The sequence below is a fragment of the Oncorhynchus keta genome, chromosome 36 (genome assembly GCF_023373465.1).
Source record: "Oncorhynchus keta strain PuntledgeMale-10-30-2019 chromosome 36, Oket_V2, whole genome shotgun sequence".
Classification (NCBI taxonomy): domain Eukaryota; kingdom Metazoa; phylum Chordata; class Actinopteri; order Salmoniformes; family Salmonidae; genus Oncorhynchus; species Oncorhynchus keta.
Window position 1 is genome coordinate 17,610,348 of NC_068456.1, and position 12,342 is coordinate 17,622,689.

Sequence of the window (12,342 nt, forward strand, 5' to 3'; positions counted from 1 at the left end):
TATCATGTATAAATAATAACGATATTCACATGACATTAAAAATGCTGTTCAACATCATTCCTCTGATCAATGTCTTTCTTACAAATCCATTTACTAATCATTAGAACGGGTCTCGAACCAGCGGCTGGTGCAACGCAGTTTGCACTACGATGCAGTGTCTTAGACCGTTGCGCCACTGGGGAGGCTCAAGCCAGAAGATTTTGATGTTTATCAATTTTCTTCCACAAAGTATCAAGATACTACACAGGACGCTTATCAAATAATTTAATCTAGATGTTAATTGTATTTTTTTGCTCACAGAAACCATGAGAAAATATAGAAAAATAAATAATGAAATGTTAATTTTATAAAGCAGCCCATACAATCATCTGTCAGAGAGTAGCTTCAATCGGACCGAGCCCCAAGTAATACATTTGGGCCAGATAACCCACACAGGAATCGGCCCGAGCCCCAAGTAATATATACATTTGGGCCAGATAACTCTCACCGGAATCAGCCCGAGCCCCAAGTAATACATTTGGGCGAGATAACTCACACCGGAATCAGGCCGAGCCCCAAGTAATATATACATTTGGGCCAGATAACTCTCACCAGAATTGGCCCGAGCTCAATCCCAGCATCCTAGCAATAAATCCAGACTCGGGCCACATGACGTCGGCCGAGTCTGACTTCTCAGCCGAGTTCCCCGAATCAGCTCAGATCCACCATGCTAGCTGGGTAACTTCCTGAAATTCTACACATTTTAACATGGGGCAAAGAGAACACTGCAGTTTTTATAGCTAATCTCATGCTATTATACATGACTTCCCATGAGGCTGAGCAAAACTTTTACTGTTTTCAATTTTATTTCCTGCAATTGTACACATTTTGCCATGGTGCAGAGAGGAAAATGTGCAGTTTTATAGCCAATCTCATTCTATTCTACACATTTTGCCCTGAGGCTGAGAGAACATTTAGCATTTTTAAATGAAGGCACTGGATTATGACCTGTCTTGTTTGCTAAAAGAACAAATGAAGAAGGCAGTGGCATGGTGCATATAGCCATAGAAGCACAGTGACATATGCCTCAATGCAGTCATATTCGTGGTTTATTGGGGGTGTGGCTTTCAGTTGCTTATTTCTGACTACCCATCCCATGGGAGTGAATGCCATTCCATTGCACTGGATTATGACTACAGTATGAATTATATCTGATGGTGTTTGCATGTTTCAGTAAAAAGAAAAATAATGTCCAATTTGGAACACTGACAAGTTGAGAGCATAAATTATTTATTTCTCTGCTCAATCTGATTGAGCTCAGTAGGTGGGTCCAGGCCCACCTAAGCGCCTGAGTTAACTTAGAGCAAAGAGCATCAGATATTCAGCAGAAACATTCCCTCAGACAGCGATATGTAGATCATGACTCTGGGACATTATCCTGCCCTCACCGTGACATTTTCTCTGAACCTTCACCTTCGTTATTGCCATCAGGAATTACAGGTTTGAAATATTGTTGTGAAATACAGTGGGGAGCTCTGTTGTGTTGCCATTTCAAAATTGGCCCATGACCTGTTGTCATCTTTGGAAAATGTCCCTTTTGCCAATCTAATTGAGTGTCCAGGGACCTACAACAATGCACTGTCAGTGTACCAACAAAGCTAAAATAATGAGCAGGTCAGACTCTAAGAACCTTCATGCTGTGAGTTACAATTGTCTAACGGTGTGGGGTGCTAATATTATAATTTTATCTTCTGGCTGGCATTGGTACTCACCTAAATCTCAGTGGATTGCAATGGAGGTGTGGCCAATCATTTCGCCAGCCTCCTATTCTGGGAAAGTAATACAACATCATTCTCTTTATTAGCAGAATAGTAACGCATGAAGTTGCTGAAAATATGCTAAATTATGGCAATACATTGGCCATAGCATACAATATATGAAATCCTTCATACTTGTGCAATAGGCTTCTTGGATTGAATGCAACATTGGTGCAAACCATTAGAATCCTCACCATGCTAGCTATTTGATTCTATTCCTGGGTAACATTTAGTCAATAGGAGGAGGTTGGTTTTGACTGATGCCTTCGAGAGTCTCTATATTGATCTGTCCTCCCCATCGCTTTGCTTGAGCCGGGACGTGTTCCTGTTACATGGAGGGGTCAGCAGCACAGGGCCGTCTTTCATTCAGAGCCATTAGCAATGCAGTGTGCACTAGCTCTCTCAATCTGTTTCAGTTATCCTGCATCAGACAAGAAGGAAACCTGCCTAATGCAGATGAATGGTGGATTGGGAATTTCAATCACGCTTAGGCCTGTGTGTATACAAAACACATTTGATCCACTGCTAAAAGTTTTTTTTTATATTACCGGAAATATACCACAGAACATGAATCAGTGTATTGAAGGTTTCACATGTGTTTTAAGTATTTTTAAATGTATGATAAAAAGTTGTGAAATAATGTAGACTGGCAGTATTTATAGAAGAATACATAATATGAGATTAAATGTTATGTTCCAAGGACAGTTGAAGGGAACATGAAAAGAAACATGAATTTAACTGTATATAGTGTGTGCAAATGGAGTAAGGAGGTAAGGCAATAAATAGGGCATAGTGGCGAAGTAATTACAATTAATCCAGACACCTATAAGAAATCCCGCTTCGACCAAACGACAAGCCATCAAACAGGCAAAGCATCAATACAGAACTAAGATGGAGTCCTATTACGTCGGTTCTAATGCTCTTCGGATGTGGCAGGGCTCGCAAACTATCATGAATTACAAAGGGGAAACCCAGCCGTGAGCTGCCCGGTGACGCAAACCTACCAGACGAGCTAAATGCCTTCTATGCTTGCTTCGAAGCAGGCAACACTGGACAATGCATGAGAGCACCATCTGTTCCAGACAACTGTGTGATCATGCTCTCCACAGCCAATGTGAGTAAACACTTTAAACAGGTTAACATTCACAAGGACCGATTACAAGTCTGTAATACCTACATAATACCGACCCAGTCTGTAATACCTACATGTTTCAAGCAGACCACCATAGTCCCTATGCCCAAGAACATCAAAGTAACCTGTCTAAATGACTATCGCCCCATATTACTGTTGCAGGAATTTAATTCCTCTGTTTTAATTTCCAATTAAAATGATTAAAATTAAATACTCTGTCAATTCATAAGAATTTGTAAGATCCTTATTTTATAGAGATCGACAGAGCCCGGTCTTAAAGTCAAATAGCAGCCTTTATTCACGAGAGTACTGAACACGATACAGTTTACCACAGGTTATAAACTGAAAATGACGTCATTAGTTTCAGCACCAACCCGTGCCATCTCCGTTCCAGTACAAAGGCTGTATCTCAAGCCTTCCCACATCTGTCTCACTACCAATGTAATATAATTTACGAGCCAAGGTCTTCTCGTGTAGATAAGCATTCTAGCCAGTCTGAAGATATCGTTCATTCATTCCTACCAAGGAACAGACAGTCATTGTTCTAACTCTTGACCACATTCACACACATTATATTCAGTACTGGGATCAAGAAAGAAAACTCATACATATATAGAATAGTATTCTGATTAGTACATATACAGTAACATAATAGTATTCGGATTAGTACATATACAGTAACATAATAGTATTCTGATTAGTCAGTCCTGTTTGAAATGTATACATAATTAGTCATCACTGATAAAAATTCCCTTAACCTTTTGAGGATATGTAGGCCCAGGCCAAAGCTCTCGACCCTTTCCATTATAGCCCTGTCAATGTGAATGGGGGTATGCTCGGCCCTCCATTTTCTGTAGTACACAATCAGCTCCTTTTTCTTGCTGACATTGAGGGAGAGGTTGTTTTCCTGGCACCACACTGCAAGGTCTCTGACCTCCTCCCTGTAGGCTGTCTCACCGGTTTTGGTGATCAGCAAACTTAATAATGGTGTTGTAGAAGTGTGCGGCCACGCAGTCATGGGTGAACAGGGAGTACAGGAGGGGACTAAGCACACCCCCCTGAGGGGCTCCAGTGTGAAGAGCATTTCATGGCTACAGATGTGAGTAATTGTTATTCAGCTGCACCATTGAGAGCATTTTGACTGGCTGCATGACTGCTTGGTATGTCAACTGCTTGGCATCCAGCCGCAAGGCACTAGAGAGGTTAATGCGTACAGCCCAGTACATCACTGGGGTCGAGCTCCCTGACATCTAGTAGCTCTATACCAGGTGGTGTCAGAAGAATTATCTATCCTGTTGCCTAGCCAGTCTATGCCTCCTAGTTATATGTACTGTATATATCAGTGGAGGCTGCTGAGGAGAGAACGGCTTACTTTTCTATTATTTCTCCATTTTCTTTCTCTCTGCATTGTTGGAAAGCCCATAAGTAAGCATTTAACTGTTAGTCTACACCTGTTGTTTGTGAAGCATATGACTTACACTATTTTATTTGATCTTAAATTGTTCATTTGCAGACTTGGGAGCATGCCCTGCAGAATGCACTCTTAGGAGAAAAGATGGATCCTAGCTGTTGATTTCCCCTGTTAGTTAAATTGAACAGACCTTGAAATCCTTTGTAGAATTGTAGCCTATTTTCAAGGTCTCTTCCTCTGTCTAGAAATAGCTTCAATTGTTAGCTTCCCTCTCACACCTTTCTGTAACAAAGGCGATGCAAAAGAGGAGAAAACAAACATAGCATTCGTCCAAACAGAAGATGACAAGACAAAAAGGCAATGAAGGATGAAATGCCAGGGCATTAGTTATGCACAGTGTCCACCCTGCCTCCCCTCTGCTCCAACAAACATCTGCCTTTACTGCAGTAGGAGCTGTGGCAATGGATCAGACTCAGCCTCACCTCCACACTCACAGATATCACTCCCACAGGAAAATAATCCTTTTGATCGCAGATTATTACTTATCTAATCCTGATTGAAAACTAAAAGAAAGTCCATCTGCGGTGTGGGTTGATTGATTCTGTTTTGGTCAGCCGTGCACTGCACTCCTATCAGTGTTGAGTTGATGGGTTTTTTCAGCTAGCTCATTTTAGTGATGGACGCTTGAGAATTACACTTCAATTAGTACCCAGCACACCTCTGGGGCAGCTGAAGAGACGATCGCCTTTTCAACTAATAATTTCAAATTCATTACTAAGAGATAAATTGCAAGACAATACAGGCAGCGGGTTAAGTGTTTTGACCCTTGTGGAATGCTATAGGCCATATCTATTGACGGCACACATCCTCTGGTCTATTTAGCTGAAGAAGAAGGATATACAATGCAAGCCTTTCAGGTTCAGTGGCTGCTATGGTGTTGGTATCACAAACCAGAGAGATGATAGTCTATGCACAAAGAGATACATTAATTATAAATGTGTTGATACACAGTTTGTACAGATATAAACATCAATGTCGAACCAGTTTAGGATCAATAGATAACAGACAGGTGGATGAATTTCACAGCACATACAGTCACATTTAAAAGGGAATATGATATGAACTTCTGAGAAGCTTATTTTAGCGATAGTGTAATGCAAGAAAAACTAACAGTCTCATCGTGGCCTTTCGCACATATGCTGTCTTCGGGTGTTTGGTCTGTTGCTTTCACGCAGATTAGACAGAGTCCTCTCATCTCTCTGTCCTCCCTCTATTCCATTCTTTCCGGGTAGAACACAGTCACTCTCTCCCCTCCCTCTTAGTGTCCCAGTAGTAGCATCTGTGGGAGTTCTATATGATGATAGTGTGATGTTCGCCAGCCTTTCTGCTCTCTCTGGGTCCCATTCTTTAAATCAACAGCCACGGGGCTTGGGTTGCTGTTGCTCTGTCTATTCTACTATGGTGGGGGCTTCTTGTGGAGCTGAAGTAATTCTAGCCTGGCCTAGAATCAGGTTTACGGTAGTCTCAGTGTTTTGTGTAGCTCCGGTGTAAGAAGGTTCCTCATGGCTCAGTTGAGGTTTCCAGACTTTTTTTCCTGCCTAATTAGTCATGAGACATATAAACAATGAGAAGGTCACTCTTGTTGTTTTTTCTGTAAAAGTCCTGCAGGTTGCTAGCTCCATATGCTAGACCTCTAATGAGGTAATACCAGTTTATCCTGAGCAGTCAAAAGGCCATGGCAACAGTTAAACCACTGAGGTTTGCACAAGTACAAGGGGAAAACTCCCACACAATGCATCAGTCATTCACAAAGGAAAATATCTCATCTTCCAGGAGACCCCTGAAATTTTCAGGACTGTCGTTTTTTAGCCTTGTGAACAGGGCATGAAAGAAACATCCTCCTATTCATCAATTATTAAACAAAGCATATATCACAACCTTTGAGATCAAAACAGCATTCTTGTAAGATACAGGGGGGCAACTCTGATATTTAGCACTGTGAAGTGCAAAACAAATCTAAAATGGAAAGGTTAGATGTTTGAAATCTGACACAAGCACAGAGTCTTTGTAATTTCCCTGACAGGTACACAATATGGCAGAGGAGCACTGTAGGGTATATGAATCTATCTTTGTACCTCTCCAAGAGGCTGAGGATTTTGCACCAACACACAGAATAGGGTTCCTGTGAAAATGAATATTTGATGATATTGCTAGCAGGCTATGATTGGAAGCATGAGTGGATTAGCATTCATAACCGCCTCTTGAGCAGAACTTTCATCATTATCAACCTTTAAGTTTAACAGCCAGCGTTAATGCCTACTCTGCTCCTAGGGGCTGTAGAATAGCATGTTACTGTCTGTCAAGGCAGGTAAAAAATATTGACCCTCTTTTACAGTTTCTCAATCGCTTTGGCAAATTTTTTGTAACAGTCTTAACATTCTCTAAACTGTAAGTGCAATTGTCACAACTGTTTTATGGGACATCACAACTCTACTGCATGTCCACAAAATGTAGTAACTCACCCAAAACATATAATTCACGCTTCAAAACCTAGTTATTGAGTCAGTGTACTATTGTGGCAGCACACAATGTAATATTGCCCCCACGTTGGCCTGGTGTGCCAATTGTGACTCGGTGTCCAATGAGATTGCGGCCACGCCTCCTGCCTTTGGCCAGATTGATGGTCTTCCATTGTAAGACCATGGGTACTCTTATTCTTTGTCTTCTACCTCTTCCTCTATTATGTCTTCCCCTAACACCACCACTACCACACATTCTTACACATCGTCTTATTCCTCTTCCACGAGCATGAAGCTGCTGTTCAGGGGTGTGATGTTCCTCCATGTTCAAAAATGGTAGTGATTGTGCTGTGGGCAAGCTCCATATACGCTACCGTTCAAAAGTTTGGGGTCACTTAGAAATGTCCTTGTTTTTGAAAGAAAAGGAAAAAAATGTGTCCATTAAAATAACAACAAATTGATCGGAACTACAGTGTAGACATTGTTAATGTTGTAAATGACTATTGTAGCTGGAAACGGCAGATTTTTATAGAATATCTACATAGGCGTACAGAGGCCCATTATCAGCAGCCATCGCTCCTGTGTTCCAATGGCACGATGTGTTAGCTAATCCAAGTTTATCATTTTAAAAGGCTAATTCGTCATTAGAAAAACCTTTTGCAATTATGTTAGCACAGCTGAAAACAGTTGTACTGATTAAAGAAGCAATAAGCAATCCTTCTTTATACTAGTTGAGTATCTGGAGCATCTGCATTTGTGGGTTCGATTACAGGCTCAAAGTGGCCAGAAACAAAGGCCTTTCTTCTGAAACTCGTCAGTCTATTCTTGTTAATTTATGCTTAACTGGATGATTAAATAAACATCCAATGTAACTCCCTGTGATTAAGTATTGGCTACCATCCACAGCTAGTGATGCTGTCTTTTATATTTTTGGTCCATGTTGCGATAAGCATGGTTTTTGTTTAGACTCAAAATGTTGTAGCGAAAGGAATAACACAGATTATGTACCTTGCTCTTAGAGATATGTGAGCTGTTTCAGTATCTTATGTTTAATGTGTTGAGTGACCTTCAGTAGGTTGTGGGGGAACAGGGCTTTCCAAAACAGTGAACCAATTCAAACAATTATATAATTCTCTTGCTCCTTGAAATGTCTCATGGAAATCTGAAAATGAATAGCCTATTCTTCAAAACCATGCATAGATCAAACTGCTCCTTTTGTCTGGCTTCTACCTCACAATGCCTGTTCCACCAAGATCCAAGGAACCTGTCACTTCTCACCCTGTGACACAAACACTGCTGCAGGCGCCCACAGTACTCTATTCTGTTTTGCATTTTATGTCAGGTTCTTTGGTCCGATGCCAGTAAGAGGATAAAAAGCCTTGGCCCCATGATATGATGGGGGTCCTGATTGAAAATCTAGTCAGAGTGGCTACTCTCTTTATAGGAGCTCATTAGTCAGAGAGACCTGTGTGCATTGTTCCAAGTCTGCAGAGTCAGCGAGGGAGCCACTCATCACTCCACCCAATCCAGTCTCCTGCACATCTGGTCTGGCAGCTCCAGGGTGACCTGTGCACACACACACACACACACACACACACACACACACACACACACACACACACACACACACACACACACACACACACACACACACACACACACACACACACACACACACACACACACACACACACACACAAACACACACACACACACACACACACACATACATCGCCCCTAACACATGCAAAGTTATGCGTACAGGTCCATACCTACTCACACATACACATAATGTAGAATACACAAAGCTGCATACACACCAAGGAAGTGCTTCCCCACATACACAGAGAAACCAATGCACACACACATACATATAATATTTTGTGATTTACAGCCAACACATAAATACACAGACACACGAACAGACAGACAGACACACACACACACACACACACACACACACACCCCTGTGATTACACACAGCTCAGGTGGCCATCTCCAGCTCTGACCCTGTACTGCAGCTCAGAGACAGAGACTCAGCAGTAGGCTGCAAGGATGCCAGAACACACCACTGCCAATAGCAAGTGAGGGCTAAGTGTCAATCTTCAGTTATGAATGTTTTAAACGCTTTATTGTTGAAAGATTTGTTTTACACAACAGAGATACTTTTAGCCTGTGGTCACCCTCCATTAGTTTGAATGTTACACTGAATATATAAAATAACGTATATAATATGTAGCTATGTGCTTGTTTCTATCAGAATACTTCATTGCCTTTATTAGAATACAGCAGGATCAAGTAAACAAGTTGTCTTTCTTGAGTGAAACAGAGAAAAGAAGATGGGACAGTTTCAATCCCATACTGAGAGAGAAAGGACGTGATAGTATTGAGAACATGTCACCCTACATTCATCTGACGGACATTCAGGCAGTGTTCCATTGGCGTCACTCAGACAGAACGAAAAAAATATATATATATAAAACCTGGAACAGTGGCAGAAGCTATCAAATTGACTGAGAGTTTCGGCATAGATTGAAAGCATGAGCTGCCGTTTCAAAAGCCGGAATTAATCAATGGAGTCCGTTGGTATAGCCTCAACATAATGGCTTTCATATAGGGAAGTCATTTCAGATTAAAGCTACTATAAGAAATCAATACTTATTTTTCTACCAACGCCACTGGCTGTGAGGTACAATGAATTACTTTTTATTTAGGGACATATTCAATCAAAACGGGTGTCCTGAGGTTTCTGGATAAGTTAAAAGTAAATGATTCCTTCACAGTGTGACTCATATTGATTTATGGTAATCAATAAACTGATGCTGAATATGTGAAACTGAAGGGAACTAATACTGTACAGAAATATGTTTTTTTAATGTAGGCTGATTCATTCTTTCTGCCGAGTGCACATGTTTGAACACCAAAATCCTGGAGGCCGCTGCATCTTTGGAGAGTACCACTTTCGCTTTACCTCTCCATACCCCCATCCGTTCAGCCCACTGCCAAGCTGGAGAGGTTTTCGCCCAGCCTCCGATGGCCACCTGTGCTTCATGACTGCAACACATCCCTGGCACCATGGCAACCATTTCAGCTGAGTTTCCATTGTGCTGTGGACAGATACTCTCACTAGATGAGGCCACCTTTGACACGTCAATGTCACCTCAATCATCACTTCTGCTTACCTCAAATTGAGTGGATTATAATTCGGCACACTAATATTTTAGCAGCGACTGAATTGTCAATAAATTAGTAGTGAATTGTAAACTGTATTCTGTCGCTGTCACAAAAGAGCTTCTGAATTAGAAGGTCTTTGCGTGTTTTGAGAAGAGGAGAGAGAGAGAGAGAGAGAGAGAGAGAGAGAGAGAGAGAGAGAGAGAAGGTAAACTAAGAGTTGCTTCTCCTTAGATAATTGTTTTTGTGAAAAGTATTGTATATAAAGGAGCTTTTTTTGGCCTCAGGAAAAAATACAGTTTTCAAGGCAATGAGAATATAGCAGTCTAAAACCTTGCACATGATTTCTTTGTTGTTGTTTTTTGTTTTGTGTCATCCACAGACATTATTGTTACAAATATAATTAATATAGCATCTCTATTTGCCCAGGATTTAATCAGGTCACAGCAGAAGAGATACAAATAAACATAAAAGCATTGATATAATGTATACTTAAAACATTGTTTCTGAGATATACAGCAGGATCAAGTAAATTATGAGTCATAGCCTCAGCTATTTCCAATGATGGCACACTAAAACAGAGGAAGTATAGAGAGTCTTAATCTATGTTATACATTTTAGTTGTGACTGCATTGGAATTATTGCTAACATCAAAGGTAACACTTTTTTAAATGTATTTTTGTAAGATCAAAACCAAAAACTAATACCATTAATTTCAGACTCCAGAAAGTGACAACTTGGAAACTCTGATTGAGAAAAATACTATATGCAAAAAATATATGCTTGTCATGGTACAACCATAATGAGGTATCACTTAAAGAACATGTCCCTGATGCTGTGGGATGAGATTTAAATAAGAAATGTTTTATTTTGATGTATAATTCAAAATTCCTATCAGCTTTATACCTTACTAGTCACCTTTTATACTATTGGATATTCTGATATGAATATTAGGAGAGATTCATGATGATTTCTGAGAGAACGTTATCAGTAGTGCCTTAGCCCAAACGTTTCTGCCTACACACCGGTCCATTTCTGCTCCTGATGTTTAAACACTGACATGTTAATTTCTAACCAATGTGAAGATAATAGTTCCTGTAAGCAAAGTATCTGAAGCTGCTGGCATATTGAAAGACACAGGGATTCTCTCCCTTTAGTTACCTAGGATGCTGTCCAAAAATATGTCAGGAAGGAGTCTTGCAGAGGCAAACCAGTCAGACCAGGTTAGAAATGACAAACCGTCTCTTAGCTCATATATTTAATAAATGGAGATACAGGTCAGTGGAGTGCACCATAAAAATCCATTTCTAGAATACAAAGTGCATTTTTCCCAAACTTCCGAGGTGAAATGAAATAATTAAAAATACCATGTCTGAACTCTTCTTTCTGAAAGGAGCTGGTAAATCTTTTATGAGCGCCATCCACCCATTGAGCATACAAGCTTACTCTGTGGCACACTTTCCAGACTTATGAATAAAATATGGGCCTCACATGGGTCTGCTTAAACAACAAAAAGAGAAGCTGTCAATGATTTCAAATGGAGCTTTAGTTTAGGATATTTTTTTATTTTAATAAATGAAAACGGCTAAATTCTCATATGATTACATTCCCTAGAGTGGTCAAGACCTCCTCATAAAATTGCTCTGACATCAATCAAAAGTGAAGTTTCCGAGATGACTGTGTGTTTGGCCAACAGAAGCGCTGTGAATTGGATGCCTAATGACTTGATTGAGCTATAATGCAGTCAGAATTAATTTCTCTGTTTGCTAGATAGGTCTGTAATTGATAAAGCTATCCAAAGCTGGTGGGCATGTCATTAATTATTTTCATAAAAATGTCGCAATTATGGCAATAGCCATGCCAATATTGAAATGGATATCCAACCGCTGCTAATGCAATGCAAATGAAATGTGTCATAAACGAAGTACTGAGTTTAGCAAAAAAAAGTTTGCTCTCATCAGAAATCTGCTAACTGCTTTTAAAACTTCCTGAATTATCTTAAAACGGCATGTAATTGCCCGTGTGATATACTTAAGCAATAAGGCCTGAGGAGGTGTGGTATATAGTCAATATACCACAGCTAAGGGCTGTTCTTAGGCTACCAGCTAATCAGCATTCAGGGCTCAAACTAGCCAGTTTATAATATACCATAGACTCAGTTCACTTAAATCAAATGCAAGACAAAAAGTGAGAAATCAATAATTACCATGATGAATTGCATGTCTACAGCTCCTGTCATCAGATCTCAATCACATCTCATCCACCCTCAATGGGAGGCTCTCATTAGGATGATTGAAGGTAGCCATTTTGTCT